This window comes from Loxodonta africana, chromosome 2, assembly GCF_030014295.1.
Source record: "Loxodonta africana isolate mLoxAfr1 chromosome 2, mLoxAfr1.hap2, whole genome shotgun sequence".
Lineage (NCBI taxonomy): Eukaryota > Metazoa > Chordata > Mammalia > Proboscidea > Elephantidae > Loxodonta > Loxodonta africana.
Window position 1 is genome coordinate 227,957,973 of NC_087343.1, and position 20,313 is coordinate 227,978,285.

Genomic DNA, 20,313 nt, shown 5'->3' on the forward strand with positions numbered 1-20,313 from the left:
CATATTTGTTGTTGTTGATTTTGTTTCTGCTGAGTCTGTATTTTTCCCTTGTATTTTATTTTGATGAGTAGGATAGCTTATCTCCTTTGTGGTTACCTTACTATTTACCCCAATTTTTGAAAATTTAAAACTAACTTTTATTTCTTTGTATGGCCGTATTTTTCTCTCCATATGGAAGGTGTATGATTACATTTCTTAGTCCCTCTTTATTATTTTAATGTTGTTGTCTTTTATATGATAACATTGCTGTTGCCCTGTTTTGAGCTTTTTTTTTTTTTTTTTTTAATAATCTTGCTTTGTTTTTTTGGAATTCCCTGTCTGGGTTGACTTCTGGTTGCTCTGCCCACCGTTCTAGTCTTGGGTTGATACCTGATATTATTGATTTTCTAACCAAAGAACTCCCTTTAGTAGTTCTTGTAGTTTTGGTTTGGTTTTTACAAATTCCCTAAACTTGTGAAATGTCTTAATTTCACCTTTATATTTAAGGGTCAGTTTTGCTGGAGATATGATTCTTGGCAGGCAATTTTTTTCTTCAATTTTTTAAATATGTCATGCCATTGCCTTCTTGCGTGCATGGTTTCTGCCGAGGAGTCCGAGTTTATTCTTATTGGCTCTCCTTTGTAGGTGACTTCGTTTATCCTTCGCTGCTCTTATAATTCTCTCTTTGTCTTTGGTTTTGGCAAGTTTGATTATAATATGTCTTGGTGACTTTCTTTTCAGAGCTACCTTGTGTGGAATTCGATGAACATCTTGGATAGATACCTTCTTATCTTTGACAATATCAGGGAAGTTTTCTGCCAACAAATCTTCAACAATTTTCTCTGTATTTTCTGTTATCCCTCCCTGTTCTGGTACGCCGCTCATTCGAAGGTTATTTCTCTTGATAGAGTCCTAACGTGATTCTTAAGGTTTCTTCATTTTTTAAAATTCTTTTATCTGATTTTTCTTCAAATATGTTAGTGCCAAGTGATTTATCTTCGTGTTCAGAAATTCTGGCTTCTACTTGCTCAATTCTGCTCCTCTGACTTTCTATTGAGTTGTCTGCTTCTGTAATTTTGTTGTTAACCTTCTGAATTTTGATTGCTGTCTGCCTATGGATTTTTCCAGCTTATTAAACTTTTCTTTATGTTCCTGAATAATCTTTCTAATTTCTTCAGTTGCTTTATCTCTGTGTTCCTTGGCTTGTTCTGTGTATTGCCTCATTGCCTTCTCGATGTCTTGAAGGGTTCTGTATGTTAAAGTTTTATATTCTGCCTCTGGTAATTCCAGGAATGCACTTTTATCTAGAAGATCCCTGGATTCTTTGTTTTGAGAGCCTGTTGAGGTGATCATGGTCTGTTTCTTTAAATGACTTGATACTGACTGTTGTCTCTGAGCCATCAATAAGTTATTTTATTAGTTTATGCTTGCTTACTGTGTCATAGTTGCTTGCTTTGTTTTGTTCTGGTATACCCCTATGGGTTGCGCTTGAGTTAGCTAGCTTGATTATTTTCACCTTCAGAGCTCTGGTGTCCTGTCCCCAGCTGGCTAGAGCTGTTATCAGGTATATCAGCCTAGGAGTCCATTCAGTTTTCTTGTATGAATGCAGCTCAGGTTACCAGGTAGCTGATCATGAAGTGTGTTGTACAGGCTCTGTCCTACAGTCTTAGAGGGGCAGGGGTGGTTGGCGTATATACCGGTATCTGATTGCAGCAGGGGGTCACACTCTGAACAAGGCAGACGGCTGAGAATCAACCCCCAAGTGTCTCTGAGGAAAACACGTCTCTGTTCCCTAGAGCATGCTGCTGGGTGGGTTCTGCAGAGGGACCATGGGCACCCAATGTTTTTGATTGTAAGGACTGGGAGGTACCAGTTATCTTTGGACCCCTGTTGTGAGTGGCTGGGTGACCTGAGTGGAGCTACCGGTCCTTAGTTACTGTTGTGGGTAGGTGAGGACATTGTTTAATAGGCAAAGCAATGTCAAATGTCAAGCGCCCACATCTCTACCACACAGCTGAAATGTTGGAGTTTGCCAGCAACGGTGTATTCTCCCAAAATAGGCCCACACAGGTCAATGTAGAAGGGAAAGGTGCTCAAGGTCCATGGGCGGTTTATGCCTGGACAGGAGCAGCTTCTGTCCTGAGCTCCCTCGGTTAACGGAGCTAGGAATTTATCTTTTCCCCCAGTTGCAAATTTTTTCCTTCCCCAAGGCCAGGAGGATGGCTCTAGGTGCTCACCAGGGTCTATCTCAGTCCCAGGGATTCAGCCCCTGAGGCTGGCTTGGGGGTGGGGGGGTGCGGTAAAATATACGCAAGTACTAAGCTTTGCCTAGAGCACCGTTCTCCTCAGGTTCCGGAGGTGTAAGTAAGCTGTGTGGCTGGCTGTTTCTCCCTGAGGAAACTGCGGCCGAATGCTAGTACCAGTGCTCCGCTGCCGCCACCACCACCGCTCCAGGAATGGTGCCTGAGGGCTTCCAGCGATTCAGGTCCGGTAACTCCTCTCCACTTCTGAACGGTCTCTTTCTCCCCCTGCCCCTCAGTTCGTTGTCTAAGCTTGCCTTTGATACTCAGGGCTCCCAGCTTGTCACAAATATACTCATTTCACTTGTTTTTTCAGGTCGTTATGAGTCAGAATCAACCCAACAGCACTGGGTTTTTTGGGGTTGTAAAGAGGGCTCACTGGAACTGTCTATTCCACCATCTTGACTCTGCCTCTATACTGCCATCTTACAATTTTTTGTCTCCTGTTTCATTGAGTTTTTGTGTTTCTTTCTTGTTCCTGAAAGCACAGAGCAGGCTCTTTACTAATAGTGATTCCTGTGTCTCATCTTCTTTTTTTTTTTTAATTGTTCTTTAGGTGAAAATTTACAGCTCAAGTTAATTTTTCATCCAAAATTTTATACTCCTTGTCATGTGACTCTAGCTGCAATTTTGGCAATGTGACAGCACACTCTCCCTTTCCTCCCCAGATTTCCCGTGTCCATCTAACCAGCTCTGTCCCTTCCTGCCTTCTCATCCTGCCTTCAGACAGGAGCCGCCCATTTAGTGTCATGTATCTGCTTAAGCTAAGAAGCACACTCTCCACAAGTATTATTTTATGTTTTATAGTCCAGTCTAATCTTTGTCTGAAGAGTTGGCTTCAGGAATGGTTTTAGTTCTGGGCTAACAGAGAGTCTGGGGGCCATCCATGTCTTCAGGGGTCCCTCTAGTCTCAGTCAGACCATTAAGTGTGGTCTTTTTATATGAATTTAAGTTCTGCACCCCACTTTTCTTCTGCTCAGTTAGGGACTCTGTTGTGTTCCCTGACAGGGCAGTTATTGGTGGTAGCTGGACACCATCTAGTTCTTCGGTCTCAGGCTGATGGCGTCTGTGGTTTATGTGGCCCTTTTGTCTCTTGGGCTAATGTTTTCCTGGTGTCTTTGGTGTTCTTCATTCTCCTTTGCTCCAAGTGGGTTGGGACCAATTGATGCATCTTAGATGGCCACTCGTTAGTTTTTAAGACCCCAGACACCACTCACCGAAGTGGAATGCAGAACATTTTCTTAATAAAGTTTGTTACGCTAGTTGACCCCCCAAACCATGGTCCACAGACCCCAGCCCCTGCAGCTCTGTTCCTCGAAGCGTTTGGTTGTGTTCAGGAAACTTCTTAGCCTTTGGTTTAGTCCAGTTGTGCTGACTTCCCTTATACTGTGTGTTGTCTTTCCTTTCACCTAAGATGATTCTTATCTACTATCTAGTTAGTGAATCCACCTCTCCTTCTCTCCCCAGATTCATGACCATCAAAGAATGTTTTCTTCTGTGTTTAAACCCTTTCTTGAATTCTTATAATAGTGATCTCAGACAATTATTTGTCCTTTTTCAACTGAATAATTTCACTCAGCATAACACCTTCCAGATTCATCCATGTTGTGAGATGTTTCACGGATTCCTCATTGTTCCTTATCGTTGCATAGTATTCCATTGTGTGTAACTCCTGTTTCTTTATGTACATATTTTCAAACTCTGTATTTCTGTTTGTTTTTATGTGGTAGGATTTTTTTTTTTTTTTTTTCCATGACGCCTACGTTTCTTTCTTTCTGTTTTCTCGTTCTTCAAGGAGAAATCAGTCCTGGTCTTATATTTGCCCCTAAGTTGGTAGACCTATCTCCGCCAGCTTCCTCTTTTTTCACAAAAGCCCTTTTGGAAGGATCCAGACTTGCAACTGGATGGCAGAGACCATTGGCCTGGTTGGAGTGCTGTGAGCAGGTTCCCTGCCTCCTGGCCCCAATGTGAGTACGTAAGTTGGCTCGGACCAGCCATCTTTGCCAGCACTTTAAGGACCACCCAAGTATCTCCCTTGCTTACCCACCTCCTCAGCACACTGCCTTTCCAGAGAGGGTTCTGAAGGATTCTCAAGACTCCCAGCCATCAGTGCTGTCACCTTAGAGCCTGCACGTTTGTGGCTTGTGATCGGTTTGTTTTCCTGATCTCCTAGCTCCATTCATTGGAAATTTAGGAGCGATAGAGAGGAAAATGCTTGTGATTGGACCAGCAGCCTCCCGCCTCCAGCTCTTTCATCCCCTCTACTAGCTCTCTGTCTCCTCCCCAAGCTCTCCATCCCTTCCAATGGTCCTTCTGTCCTTTCTTCCAGTTCCCCATCCCCTCTGCCAACCCTCCCATCTCCTCCACCAGCTTTCCTGTCCCTTCTGCCAGCTCCCCTCCATCTCCTATACGAGCTCTCTGTCCCCTCCAATGGCTCTCCATCCCTTCCAATGGTCCTTTTGTTCCATCTGTGAGATTACCAGCCCCTCTGCCAGCCTTCTCGTCTCCTCCACCAGCTCTCTCGTCCCCTCCATTAGCCCTCCCTTCTCCTCTGCCAGCTCTCTATCCCCTCTGGTGGCTTTCCCATCTCTTCCACCAGTCCTTCTGTCCTCTCTGCTAGCTCTCCATCTCCTCTGCCAGCTCTCTATCCCCTCCAATGGCTCTTTGTCCCCTCCCGTGGTCTTCTTGTCTCCTCCACCAGCTCTGCATCCCCTCCACTGGCCCTCCCATCCCCTTTGCCAGCTTTTCTGTCCTCTGGCTCAAGTGCTCATTCCTCCCTCTGAGCATGGCTTTGAGTCATTATCCATGCACAGGAATGGTGGGGTGCCAGCGACATCACTGTTCTCATTGCCTTGGCTAGGAGCTGAATTTTGTAGCTGTAAGCTTTTCTCATGGTTAAGTGCAATGGATTATATATTTTAAGGCCTGCAGGATGGGCTACTTAATATTGCACACAGGTGGGGTGTTCAGTGAGTTCAGTCAGATTTTATTTGAAGCACATAGTGGGTGTTCAGTAAAGACTTAGAGCTTTTGGGTGATTGTAAGGTTAACATAATTAACAGTGTAGTGTGGCGGGTGGCTAGAGAGCAAATGTAAGCTCTGAGCACTTTCAGTACATTGTAATGTCCCAAACAAGGGGCAGGGCCTGGGGAAGAGCAAGGCCATTCCCAGTACCATGTTGATAGTAGAACGACTCCAGAGTGGGCCCAGGGTACAACCACACTGGAGGGACTGCAGTGGCCAGTCGTGGAAGGGGTGGGGGTGAGCTCTATCAGCTGAGGTGCTCAGGGGCAGTGAGGATGAGTAACCATCAAAAGAATATGGGAGAGTCAGCAGTGGGTTGTACTTACATGGCTTTTAAGGTCCCCATTAAATTCTTAGGTCACATGATTATATGAAGTATTTTTAGATGGTGAATTCATTTAAAATCACTAACTTCATTTCCTCTGGTGAAATATATTAAGTTTGATTTAGTTATGTATTTGTTGTTGATTTTGTTTTTGTTATTGTTTTGTGACTTTGGAGACCCATGTGTCAGAACTGCTCCATAGGGTTTTCCTGTCTGTAATCTTTATGGAAGCAGATCTCCAGGCCACTTTCTTCCGTGGTGCCCCTGGGTTGGTCAAACCACCAACCTTTTGGCTACTAGATGAGTGCAAACTGTTTGCACCACCTAGGGACCTTTTGGTTACATGTCTGAGGAAAAAAATAAGATGACAGTTTAGTGCAGGAGAGAGTCCAGTATGTTCAATATATCAATCAGTGTTTCTGCAAAACAATAACAGGCTAGGACTGTTTGCACCAGAATTTCATTTCCTTTTCTGTTGTTTCCTTTCCTTTCTGTTCTACTCCATTCCTTTACTTTCTTTTGCTCTCTCTTTTTTTTCCATGCTTTGTAACAGGCTTAAACTGCTTAGACTAAGGGGTAGATGATCCCTAAGATTAGCATCAGTTCCCAAATACTAGCTAAACCAAAAACAGGTGCAAACCTTAGTGGTGGAGCAACCAAGTCTTCCTCTCAGGCCACAATGACCTGATTTTCCTATTTTCTTTGGAAGCCTAATTTTTTGGGAAGAGATCTCATACCTCTATCATACTTTTCCTCACAGATCCTTTGAGTACACAGTTTTCCCAGTGAAATTTCTGCCTTGGCCCAACTGGCTCCAGTTGTGCCCTGCAAACCTTGACCAAAGTTGATGGTTTTCCCAGGAGTCTGCTCCTCCAGACAGGGAGAGAAGAGCAGTGGCCTTGTTGTGGAAGGCCTTTCTCTCTGGTACCTGTGCTCTCCTGTAGGTGTGCCAAAGGGGGCTTCACAGTGCCTGCTTCCCTCTCAGCACATGTCCAGGACCAGTTCTAGAGCACTAGAGGGGGCGGTGATGCTTGAGAGAGGGCTTAATTACTCTGTACAGTGTTACATTGCTTGTTAAATTTTTCTTTGCTTTATTTAGTTTTGTTTCTTAATTTTTTTCCCAACTTTTAAAAATTGGGCAAGTTCTCCACCTTTTCAAAAATGTGGAAGATCTGTCAAAACTAGGCCTACTTTCCTGAATAAAGTTAAGGCATACGGAGGGGACTCCTAGACAGCAACCAGGAAACAAACACATAGGTTTGTGCATATGATAGCAAGTAAACAAAATAGATGCGTATGACAGTAGATTTGTTTAGGGTGGGCGGTGATTACCCTTGGAATATTACCAGATTTGTTTCTGCCCTACTCATAGTCTGTAAGAAGGACATGAAAAGTAGGCAGTGCTCAGGAAAAGAAAATAAAATAAAGTTATGTTTCAGAAATGAATCATGTTAGAAAGAATAGGTGGAACTGGAAACTGGTGTAGGGAAGATATACCATAGAGGAAAGCAAGCAAAATAAAATGGAAGAGAATGAAGAATTAGGCACAAAATAGGCATGGATAGTGACACCAGAGGGCGACATGTAAGTAGGTAGGCCTGACAAAGATGACAGAGTAAAATGAAAAGTGTAGTGGGGGCCGTTCTTAAACTGCAGGAGGCTCTGAGTCCACAAATTGAATATGCATACTATGTCCGGTGGGAGGAAGAAGGATCAAACCTAGTGTAAACTGGATATCCAGGCTGGATGATGACAACAGAAACAAATGATTCAATTTTTTTCCTCATTATTGTGAAGTGTAAGATACATACAGAGAGAAATAAAAAACATAATACAGTGGAACTTGTGAGAGCTGGAACCTGATGGGACTGCCTTGTTTTTCTGGGTCTCATGTTTTCTGCCTTCGACAGTCTTACCACTTTTCTATTGCTTTCTATTAGTGGAGAATATTTGAGTTTTCCTTCTCTGACAGGTTAATGCTTTACAGAAATTTTGACGTTCACAGGTTTTTACTGTATGCTAAACAAAAAACAAAACCCAAACTCATTGCCTTTGAGTCAATTCTGACTCATAGTGACCCTGTAGGACAGAGTAGGACCACCCCATAAGGTTTCCCAGTCTGTAATCTTTACAGAAGCATTTCTTCCACATCTTTCTCCTTCAGAGTTAACCTGCCAACCTTTTGGTTAGCAACCGGACACTTAACCACTACGCCAACAGGGCCCTACACAAAATATATTAGAAAGTGAAAATCTAGGTAACCATCACTCAAGTAAAAAGAAATATCATTGGGGATTTCTGGCTCTGGCTGTGATGGAATAGTTTGTATTGAAATAACCCCTCTCATCCAACACAACTATTAAAACTGGGGGAAAGACCTAAAACAAGGAGCCCATGATGCCACAGGACACAGGAGCTATGCTCCTTGAGAGCACAGTACAGAGGAGTGCTCCCCACCCACAGCAGCTCATCCAGAGGGCATTTTCCATAGAAGGATTTGTGGAAATTATTGAGTGGGAGCAGAGGAGCAGGCTACCGGGTTGAAGAGACAAAGGTTGGAGTTTACGTCTGCCAAGATATCTGGGACTTAAGGAGCAAAATCCTGGAGAGAAGGGGTCACAGGAGCCCAGATAATCCATGTACAAGCTTTCCTCAACTTGCTGTTTGACAATAAAACTGCTTGTGTTCACGGCAGGACAGCTACTGGAAGGTGCAAATACTGAGTACAGTTTCAGCAGCCACGCACTACTGGGGAAACTGAGAAAGGACTTCACAGCCTTCCAAGGGGAGGGGCCTTAGTAAGCATTCTGGACTCTTGAGGGTCATGCCTGGGAATGTGGATAATGCCCGGGCAGTAAGGGCAAGCTGCAGTAGCTTACCTTACTGAAGGCTGAAATGGAGCTTCAAGTGAACCAAGATGTTCTGCTGGTACTCTGCTGCAAGCATGCAACTTAACAACTTCTGCCACTGGCTAAGTTGTAGTAGCAGGGGCCGGGCTTGCCCTTTGCCTAAAGCACTTGAAAACCTGGACAACGTGTATGAAGCAGTGATTTTCAGACGTTGCGCATCAGGCAGCAAAGGACAGTAAGACCTGAAAGACAGCAGGCAAATGAGTAAGCCCTGCTGGTCTCTCTCTTACTGCCTGAGAGGGTTTCTAGGCCACGCTCAGGCACAGCAAAACCTGGAGGAGCCTCCCAGTCTCCGTGAGAGGAGGAGATGGAGCTGGAAGTGGAGGAGATAAAGGCAGTGAAATTTTATAAGCCAGAGTGCCTGAGAGGACAGAGTTTCAGCCAGAGAGATCAAGAGAACCCCGCAGAAGAGCCCCTCAGGTCTTCAGCTAAGCACTGATCCCTGTGAAGAAACTACCTGAAGCTAGGGAAGAGTCACCTGAAAAAGAGAGAGAACAGTCCTTAGAGCTGACACAGAGCAGGGAGCAGCTTATGTTCCTACCAGCCATGATGGAGAACTAGTAGTTCGTGGGGGTACTGGGAAGAGAACTCAGAGGGTTTTGCCTCAGCAGTGGAGCAGTTAGTTGTAGACGAAGCACTTCTCTGGTTCTGTTTGACAGAGCTTAATGGTAAGACCTGAAAGCATGAAACTGCTTCCAAGAAGCTTAACTACAGCCCAGAAGAAATCTGAAGAATATTACGGGAATACAACAGATTTTAGCACCCAACAAGGAAAAAAATCACCATTTCTGTTATCCAAAAAAAAAAATTATCAGTCATGGAAGGAAGCAGGAAATTATGACTTAGCATGAGAGAAACCAAACAAAAGAAACCAACCCAGAAAAGACACAGGTAATAGAATTAGTAGTGAGGGAAATTAAAAGTTGTTATAACTGTATTTCGTATATCCAGGAAGCTGGAAGAAAAGTTTAGCATGTCAACTAGAGACGTAGAAGGTATGAAAAAGGACCCAAAATGAACTTCCAGAGATGAAAACAGCAGTTTCAGAACATTACACTGTATGGAATTAACAGCAAATTAGACACAATGTAAGGAAAGAATAGTGAATTTGGGGAAATTGCAACAGAAACTCTCCAAAATGAAACCCAGAGAGAACAAAGACTAAGCAATAACAGTAGAGGTTCATGAGCTATGGGACATCAAGCCGTATCATATATGTGTAATAGGAATTCACAAAGTAAAGGAGGGGGCCAGGAAAAAAAAATTGAAAAATAGTAGCCAAAAAAATTCCAAATTTGATGAGAACTATGAACTCATAGATCCAAGATGCTCAGTGAACGCCACAAAGAACAGGAAGAGAACTACACCAGGGCACATCTAAATAAAATTGCCTAAAACCAGTACTAGAGAGAAAATCTTAGAACTAGCCAGAAACCAACACACGTTATGTACGGAGGTGCAAAGGTAAAAATGGCAGCGGGCTTCTTGTCAGAAAAGGTGAAAGACAGAAAACAGTGGAGCAACATCTTTGAAGTACTGAAAGAAAAAAATAAAAAGAAAACAAAAACAACAGAACTGTCAATTTAGAATTCTGTAGCTCCATGAAAATATATTTAAAAAACAAAGGCAAAATAAACTTTTTCAAGCATACAGAAACCCACAGAATTTTTTCACCAGTAGACTGGCAGCACAAGAAATGTTAAAAGAGTCCTTCAGGCAGAGAAAAATCTAGACCTGCAGGAAGGAATAAAGGGCATCATAGATGGTAGCTGTGGAGCAATTATAAACACATTTTATTTATTTTTTAAATTTCTATAAAAGATAATTGACTGTCTAAAGCAAAAAAATAGCAATGTACTGAGGGGTTTATAACACGAAGGAGTGAAATAGGTGACAACAGCAGCACAAAGGTTCGGAGTGGAGAAGTGAAGTATGCTCTTGTAAGTTTCCTCTTTTATATGTTGTTATTAGTTGCCATTGAATCGGATTTGACTTATGGCATTCGTATGTATTACAGAATAAAACATTGCCCAATCCTGCACCAACCTCACAATTGTTCCTGTGTGAGCTCATTTTTGCAGCACCATGTCAATCCATCTCATGAAGAGTTTCCATAGCATTAGAAAACGAAATACTTAATAATAAATTGGACAAAAGATCTGCAACACTTGAACATGGAAAACTACAAAAAACTGCCAAGAAATTATTGAAAGCCTAAATAAATGGAGAGATATACCATTTCATGGTTCAGAAGGCTCAGTATTGTCAGGATATTAATTCTTCACGATTGATCTATAGATCTATGGACTCCAAATCACAATCCCAGAAGGCTCTTATAGAAGTTGGACAGCTAATACTACTTGATTTCATGACTTACTATAAAGCTACAGTAGTCAAGACAATGTGGTATTGATGTAAAGACAGACAAGTAGATCAGTGATCAATATAGGGAGTTCAGAAATAAATCTACATGTACATGGTCCATTTATTTTCACCAATAGCACCTAGGCCATTTAGTGGGGAAAAGATAATTTTTTCAACAAACGGTGCTGAAGCAATTGTACATCCATGTCCAAAAAAAGAAAAAAAAAAGTATTTGATTCATATATAAAACTTAAATGAGAAATCTAAATCTAAAAATCAAAATTGTAAAACCTTCCATTGTACGTAAAAATTAAAGTAGACCAGAAGTGGAAAACTCACAGCTATAAAACTTCTAGATGAAAACATAAGCCATTCTTTGTGACCTTGCATTAGCAAAGTTTTCTTAGTTATGACATTAAAAGCATGACCCATTAAAAAAAAAAAAAAAAACTATAAATTGGATTTTTATCAAATTCACCAAAAATTTCTCCTCTTTGACAGACACTGTTGAGAGAATGAAAAGACAAGCTACAAACTGGGAGAAAACATTTGCAAATCACGTATCTGATAAAGGACTTGTATCCAGAATATATAAACAACTCTTAAAATATAGTGATAAGGAAAGAAACAACATAATTAAAAATGGCCAAAAGATTTGAATAGCCACTTCACCAAAGAAGATGCGAGGCTGGCACATAAGTACGTGAATAGATGCTCAACATTATTCATTAAAGGAATGCACATTAGAACCACAATGAGGTGCCACTTGATATGACTGATCATACCAAGTGCTGACAAGGACATAGTGCGTCTCTCATATACTGCTGGTGTAAAATGGTACAGTTACTTTGGCAAATATTTTGGCAATTAAAAATAGAAGTTAAATACACACCTGCCAACCATTCCACTATTATTTACCCGAAAGTAATGCAAATATATGTCCATACAAAGCTTTGAGCAGGAGTGTTTGTAGGAGTTTGTTTATAATAGCTAAAATACTGGAAACACCCCAGATGTCCATCAATACATGAATGGATACACAAATTGTGGTATATCCATAGAGTGGAACACTGAATGAACTGTTGATACACACAGTGACACTGAAGAATCTCAAAAGAATTACACTGAGTATAAGGAGTCAGACCAAAAAATGTATGTGTTGTGTGATTCCATTTATATAAACTTTTAGAAGAAACATATCAGTGGTTGCCTGGGGCTAGGGGCTGATACAGAGAGGGGAGAAAAGAAGGGATTACAGATGGCCTCAAGAAATGTTTGGTGTGGGGGTATTCGTTCTCTTGATTGTGGTGATGTTTCATGGGTACGTACATATGTTCAAACTTTTCAGTTTGTACACTTAAAATGTGTACATTTGTATGCCAGCTATATTGCAAGGCTTATTATTATTATTTTGCTAAAAAGAAAGCAGCTCACTCCTTTTTGAAGCAAGATAACATTGTCCAGAGCCTAAATTATATTTCACATGAAATGTCCGGCATCGAGGCAACATTATGAAGCCTGCCAAAAATAGGATCAAATAAGTGAAAAACACATGAAACAGATGAGAAATAGACCCAAAAGAGGTTTATATAAGGGCATTACCAGACCAAAGACCAGACGAGTTGTGGAATGACATCAAGGACATCATACATGAAGAAAGCAAGAAGTCATTGAAAAGACAGGAAAAAAAGAAAAGACCAAGATGGATGTCAGAGGAGACTCTAAAACTAGCCCTCAAACTTCGAGCAGCTAAAGCAAAAGGAAGAATTGATGAAGTAAAAGACCTGAAGATTTCAAAGGGTGGCTTAAGAAGACAAAGAAAAGTATTATAATGACACGTGCAAAGAGCTGAAGGTAGAAAACCAAAAGGGAAGAACACGCTTGGCATTTCTCAAGCTGAAAGAACTGAAGAAAAAATTCAAGCCTCGAGTTGCAATAGTGAAGGATTCTATGGGGAAAATATTAAACAACGCAGGAAGCATCAAAAGAAGATGGAAGGAATATACAGAGCCATTATACCAAAAAGAATTAGCTGATATTCAAAGATTTCAAGAGGTAGCGTATGATCAGGAACTGATGGTACTGAAGGAGGAAGTCCAAGCTGCTCTGAAGGCATTGGCAAAAAACAAGGCTCCAGGAATTGATGGAATATTAATTGAGATGTTTCAACAAATGGAGCAGCACTGGAGGTGCTCACTTGTCTATGCCAAGAAATTGAGAAGACAACTACCTGGCCAACTGACTGGAAGAGATCCATATTTATGCCTATTCCCAAAAAAGGTGATCCAACTGAATGCAGAAATTATAGAACAATATCATTAATATCATACATAAGCAAAATTTTGCTGAAGATCATTCAAAAACGGCTGCGGCAGTATATTGACAGGGAACTGCCAGAAATTCAGGCCAGATTCAGAAGAGGACATGGAACCAGGGATATCATGGCTGATGTCAGATGGATCCTGGCTGAAAGCAGAGAATACCAGAAGGATGTTTACCTGCCTTTTACTGACTACGCAAAGGCATTTGACTGTGTGGATCATAACAAATTATGGATAACATTGTGAAGAATGGGAATTCCAGAACACTTAATTGTGCTTATGACGAACCTTTACATAGATCAAGGGGCAGTTGTTCAGACAGAACAAGGGGATATTGATTGGTTTAAAGTCAGGAGAGATGTACGTCAGGGTTGTGTTCTTTCACCATACCTATTCAATCTGTATGCTCAGCAAATAATACGAGAAGCTGGACTGTATGAAGAAGAATGGGGCATCAGGATTGGAGGAAGACTCATTAACAACCTGCTTTATACAGATGACAGAACCTTGCTTGCTGAAAGTGAAGAGGACTTGAAGCACTTACTAATGAAGATCAAAGACCATAGCTTTCAGTATGGTTTGCACCTCAACATAAAGAAAACAAAAATCCTCACAACTGGACCAATGAGCAACATCATGATAAATGGAGAAAAGATTGAAGTTGTCAAGGATTTCCTTTTACTTGGATCTACAATCAACAGCCATGGAAGCAGCAGTCAAGAAATCAAATGACACATTACATTGGGTAAATCTCCTGCAAAGAACCTCTTTAAAGTGTTGAAAAGCAGGGATGGCACCTTGAAGACTAAGGTGCCTGTCCCAAGCCATGGTATTTTCAGTCGCATCATATGCATGTGAAAGCTGGACAATGAATAAGGAAGACTGAAGAAGAATTGACACCTTTGAATTGTGGTGTTGGCGAAGAATATTGAATATACCATGGACTGCCAAAAGAACGAACAAATCTCTCTTGGAAGAAGTACAACCAGAATGCTCCTTACAGGCAAGGATGGCGAGACTCCGTCTTACATCCTATGGACATGTTGTCAGGACGGATCAGTCCCTGGAGAAGGACATCATGCTTGGTAGAGTACAGGGTCAGCGGAAAAGAGGAAGACCCTCTACGTGGTGGACTGACACAGTGGCTGGAACAGTGAGCTCAGGCATAACAGCGATTGTAAGGATGGCTCAGGACCAGGCAGTGTTTCGTTCTGTTGTGCATAGGGTCGCTATGAGTCAGACCCGACTTGATGGGACCTAACAACAACAACCAGACAAGAACTTTAAAATAACTAAGATTAATAAGTTCAAAAATATGGAGCAATGGATGGAAAATTTTATGAAAACTAAGTATCAAATGTGTATCACATATAATGTATAAAAAGAGCAGAAAGTTGTAGGCCCTGAAATTAATAATTCACTGGATGTGTTTAACAGAAAACTGGACAGAGCAGGAAGACAGACTTAGTGAACTGGGAGACAGCTCCAGGTAGTGTATTCATATTGAAGCACAACGGAAAGGAGAATGGATAATAGAAAACTGAATATAAAAGACCTGTGGAATAGGTCAAAAGATCTAACGTGATGTAATGAGGGCTCCAGGAAGGGAGAGTGTGAGGGGGAGTGATAGACAGAGAGAAAGACCCAGAAACTGTGAGTCAGATGCAAAATCTCAAGAGGGTAAAGGCTATGGATTTTTCCAAAGCACCAAAAGACATCTGTGCTCAGATTCCTGAAGCCTAGCCTACCCTAAAATGAATAACTAAAAAAGAAAACAAACATGTTATTAGGCCAGTGACCTGGGATGTCCCATGAAACCATGACCCTAAACCTTCAAACCAAGGAACCAAATCCAATAAGGTTTTTGGTTGTACGTAAGCAGCCTCAACAGCTACCTTTTTTTTTTTTTTAATCATTGTTGTAAATATATCTATCACACAGCTTTTGCCAATTCAACTTTTTACAGGTGAAGGCTGAATGAACCACTGAAACTACTGTCCTGAGGTAATCTTTAAACCTTAAACCAAAAACGTCCCCTGGAGTCTTCTTAAAACCAAAAATAGTTTAGCTTAACTAGTAAAAAGTGTCTACCTTGAGCATTGTGCTCTTTTAAGAACTATTTATATGGGATCAAAGTGACAACAGGAACTTGAAAGATTAGCTAGGAAGCTTAGGGAGCAGTGACTTTACATCAGTAGGGGAGGAACAATTCAGCAAAGGATGCTGAAAATGGTGCACACCTCGAAGAGTGTAATCAGTGTCACTGAATTGTACATGTAGAAATGGTTGAACTGGAGTACGTTTTGGTGCATATATTCTCAACAACAAAATAAATAAATTCATTTTTTTTTTTAAAAAAGCAAGCAAAGCAGCAAGAAAAACGTATTTCTCACACTTAGGCACATCATTGTTTGGTTCTTGAAAACTAAAAAATAGAAAGTCTTAGAAACACCCAAACTTTAACATGGCCCCTGGCTTTCACAGGAGCCTTGTCTGCACCTGGCCCAGCCCCAGGGCCCACGTGCGTGCTCCTCTCTACAGAGCACTGCGGTGGAACCTCTGGGCCAGTGGCTAGGTACACCTCCTACTTTACTAGCGGGGGCCAGGCTATTTTTTCCGTGTAGTTTGTACTCCCACCAGCAGCATACACATAATGACCTCACAAAATGACTGTTCAGGCAGCTACTTCTCTCCATAATTGCTCTTCAAAAGCTATACCAAGCTTCAGAGAGCAATAGCTTTTCTTCCCCCATACAGTGACTTTTTCACCCAATGGACATTAAGGAATCAAACTATCCGGAGTGATATTGCAGCATTACGGTTTCAAAAATGAGACACCAATTTCTTGACATAACAGTTTCCATCAGAAAATATCATATGAACAGATGTGCATTGGTACAATAATTGTATGAACACCAACGGTTTTAATTGCTTTGCGAATCCTCACCTCTTGAGAGGGCTGAAGAGGTAGCACTTCCCAAAGCTCTTGGTCCTGTTGTGTTTGCGGTTTCCATGTGCTTTGAGGAATTTTCATGCCTGGTGTCATTCCGTCCTAGTGGTGTATCACTGTGCTACAACTGTGTAAATGCACTTACGGTGCGATACAACCACCAGCTTCTAAATTGATGAAGAAATAGCGCAGGAAGAAGAATGTACCTTCCAAAGAGTGGCTCCCTGCCTGCCCTCCCCTCCCCTCCCCTCCCCGCCAGCACTGACAGACCTTGTCACCCTCCTCTGGGTGGACCGTCAGCCCGCCTTCCGCCATATCTTGTTTTGTGTACACGCTGTACTTATTTGCTTTTGAATTATTTATTACTTTATTTGTTCTCGTTCAATTGACATAGTTTCTTACCTATGAAAATCATTTGTCATCTTTGGTTGGGATTGAATGCATTGTAATTTTTCCATTAAAATTACTAGGTACATTTTTTCCCTTCATAGCAGAAATTAACAGCATTACTAGAATGTACAGAAGAGGTCCCGTTGCCCCTCATCCTCACCGACATTTCAGGCAGTCAGTTGGGTGTGTATTTGTATCCACTTTGGTTTAAACTTGCATATCTTTGATTACTAACGAGGCTAAACACCTTTCATGGTTTATTAGCCGTTTGAGCCTCCTTGTTGTGTAGTGTTTTTCTCAGAACTTTCTCAGTAATGCATTTTTGGTCATGTGGGAACTTTCAAGAAAGTGGTGCTCACAAGCCCTTGGTGAAAAAGCTCCTCGAAGATGGACCCAAACCACAGAACAGATGACTGGAGGAAGGAAGCGAAAGGGGAAAGAAAGACCGGCGGTGATTCCTGATGCCCGGTGCACAGGGTAGCGAGGAAACCAGGAGGCGAACAGAACTGAACATTGCAGAACTTGGCCAGGTAGAAGTAGTTCAGACATGATGGTGCTTGTGGAGGAAGGCGCGGGAGGTAAGCATGCTGCGTCCTCATGTTGCGGAGGACAGGGGGCCTCTTCAGGTCAATTAATCAGTAACAAGGATTTAAGAATGTCATTAAGGATGACCAGCCAAAGAGCCAAAGATAGCTTATAACCTTCTTGCACAGGTTGGGGATGGGGGTGGCGATGGGAGTGAGGTTCATGGGGTGTAAACATGGTGATTCCCTCGTCACCCTGGTGAGTCATCAGTTTATTCTGTTTCCTGGACAAAGACCATGAGCAGGCTGTACACACACACACCATAAATAATCAGTAAGCATGAAAAAGCTCAGCCTGACTGAACATTTTTACAGTTTAAAAAACTTCAAATGAGAAGGTAGCATTTTTCACCTCTCAACTTGTCAAAAATTAAACAGTGTATAACTGAGGCAACGGTGTGGAAAATATAAGTCATGAACTGTTATGGGGAAGTAATTTACAGAAACCTCTTGGGAGAAGGTATTGGTTAACATCTGTGAAGATCAAAATGCACAATATTTCACTTCTCAAACTGAGGTACTTCTGAATGTATTGATTCAAAAAGAATTCTGAGATGTATTGATTGTAAAGAATAACACACGAGGTGTAGAACAAGGCATATTACTCCCATACACATAGAACATTTCTGGATGGACCCACCAGGGCATGTTAATGGTGACAATAAGGTCTGAAATAGTGGAGACAGCCTTATTTCTCATTGTATGTTTACATTTTTAGTCTTTTTATTTAAATATCTGTGGCTTTAAAGACTTACAAACACTACATAAAACCAAGAAGGGTTTAAATAATTGTTACTTTTAACAAAAGAACCTGCATACTATGTTCATTCCAAACGCAATGATATGTTAATATTATTTATTAATTGAGAAACCTGCAACATGAAGTTAAGTAATTCACCCACAGATTTGGAGTACACGCAGAGCAGAAAGTGTTCTGGCATCATTGCTGCTTTTACATAGAAGGAACACAGAATAATAGTCATTAAGCACGCTGTAAATAGCAGCGTGTCCTAAATTTACCCGCAGCCTCTGAAGGAGTCGTTAGAGCTTGTGTCCTGTCTCCCTCCGCAGGAGCCCCCGCCTGAGCCCTGGGGGCAGGCAGCCTGCCCTTAGGGAGAGGGCACGTGCCTCCATCAGGGTGGGGCCATTTCGGATCTGTTAGGGAGAGGGCACGTGCCTCCATCAGGGAGGGGCCATTTCGGATCCGTTAGGGAGAGGGCACGTGCTCCATCAGGGTGGGGCCATTTCGGATCTCAGCCCTTAGAATCAGGCTCTGTGGCCCTGACCAGCTACACGCCCTCTCTGAAACTGATTCCTCCTCTGTAAAAATGGTGATAATCGCACCTGATTCCTAGCCTGGTAAATGTTAGGTAGTGTTATTTTTAGGTGCCATTGAGTTGATTTTTGACTCGTGGCGACTCCATGTGACAGGGTAGAACTGCCTCATAGAGCTTTCTAGGCTGTAATCTTTATGGGGGCAGATCACCAGGTCTTTCCTCCTGCACAGCTGCTGGGTGGGTTCAAACAACCAACCTTTAGGTTAGCAGCCGAGTGCTTAAATGTTGTGCCACCAGGGTAATAAATAAGAAAGTGGAAATAATAAAATACTTAAAAATGGTTAGTTTCTCCCCTTTTTAACGAGTTTGTATGTTTTCATGATCTAGTGCCTGTTTCTGGCAAATAGTTCATAAGGTATGATTAGGATAATGATTTAGGATAATGAAATCTTGAGATTTCATCTCAGTTTCTTGGAGTGTTTCCTTGCTACTCATATCCCATAGAGGAGCCCTCCAGAGACCTAGACAGCTCCTCTGGATGGGTACAATCAGTGAGTGCCCCCTCACATTCCTGTGCAGGTAGCTGTGGGGAGGACCTCCCATTGTGGGGTTAATGGTTGGCATGGGTGCAGAGGCCTTTTTTCTTAGTTGCTTTGCTCAGTTAAAGTAGACAGTGGTGTTTGGTTGGGTCCACAGCATGCCGAGGCACCTTTGAACTCTTAAAAAATGTGTCACCAGATTTTTGAAAATGTACTTCTGTAATAATGGAAGGTGTCTGCCATTCAGGCAGTGTCTCATAAGTCAAAAGCCCCAGCTACACAGATAAAGCTTTGAGGTATGGCTCAGGCAATAATTATGGAAGTAAAAGGTAAAGCTTTCGTGTACACCAGAGCAGAGGCTCCCATCAAGCTCTGGGAGCACACAGGGCGGCACGGTCTGGAGTGCGTTGTGTCACATAAATTGTAGCTGTGGCCAAGGGAATGATGTCTGGTAACTGCTGAGGGAATGTGATGCCAAATTTCAAGCACGTGAAGGTGTTCTGTGAACCCCCAAATGTGAGAACTATAAGGAATTGAGGGTCAGGCAGGATTTTGTCTGTGTGCCTTGAAATCTGCTGTGTTGAGTTCTTTGGGTAATTTGATGATTTTCCCTTGCTTTTTGGTAGATGGACAATGTTCTCACCCGCGGGGGAAGCAGGTGGGCTGGCATGACAGGCTTCCACAGGCCGGGAGAAGGAGACACTCCCAGGTACTCTCGTCTACCCCTGCTGGTGACCTGCCTGCCTGGCCCCATCCTTCCAGACGATGAGTCTGACCTGTGATGTCCCTACCTCTCCTGACTCTGCTTTGCCCACCTGTGCCTGCCTGTGTGCCTGACCTCGGTGCCTGTTGGTCCATCTACCTCAACCCACATCTTCACCCTCCCTTTTCCCACCCAACTCGGGTACCTGATCCTGACTTCTGGTTGCTTCCTTTGCTTGACAGTTTCTTATGGGGTTGTTAATCCTGAATTGTGCTCTGACTCCCATTAACCTCACTTGGCCATGGGCTCATCTAGGGGGACTGCCCTTTGAGAGGGGCACGCTCACACCAGCTGATGGGCCATGGCCTTTCAGATGCTGACCTGCTTCTCATCTGTCCATCCCTTTTAACAGGGTACTTTGGAATGAAATGGCACAAATTTATTCCTTAAATAGTATAATCTGGAGTGTATGTGACTGTTATTTTCACTATGGAATGTCATCTCTTTCATTGACCACATGGCAATTCATATCAGGTTAGAAACATAGAGAAGATAATGAGATGCTTCAGAATTTGACTTTAGAAATAATTCTAAATGATTCTGAAAGAATTAAATTGATGTATTCAGCACATAGTCATCAAACATATT

At 42.2% G+C, this 20,313-nt stretch overlaps 1 protein-coding gene across 16 annotated transcripts in view; it reads left to right on the forward strand.

Annotated features, from left to right (window-relative positions):
• The window catches only part of PCBP3 (poly(rC) binding protein 3), a 458,297-nt gene that overhangs the window by 175,668 nt on the left and 262,316 nt on the right, over positions 1-20,313 (forward strand). For 2 of the 16 annotated variants that reach the window (XM_064279580.1, XM_064279584.1), the window contains exon 2: positions 19,589-19,671. The exons of the other annotated variants lie outside the window; for them this stretch is intronic. The gene's annotated coding sequence lies outside the window, so the exon portion shown is untranslated. The remainder of the gene's footprint in view (positions 1-19,588; positions 19,672-20,313) is intronic. 16 annotated transcript variants of the gene reach the window in all.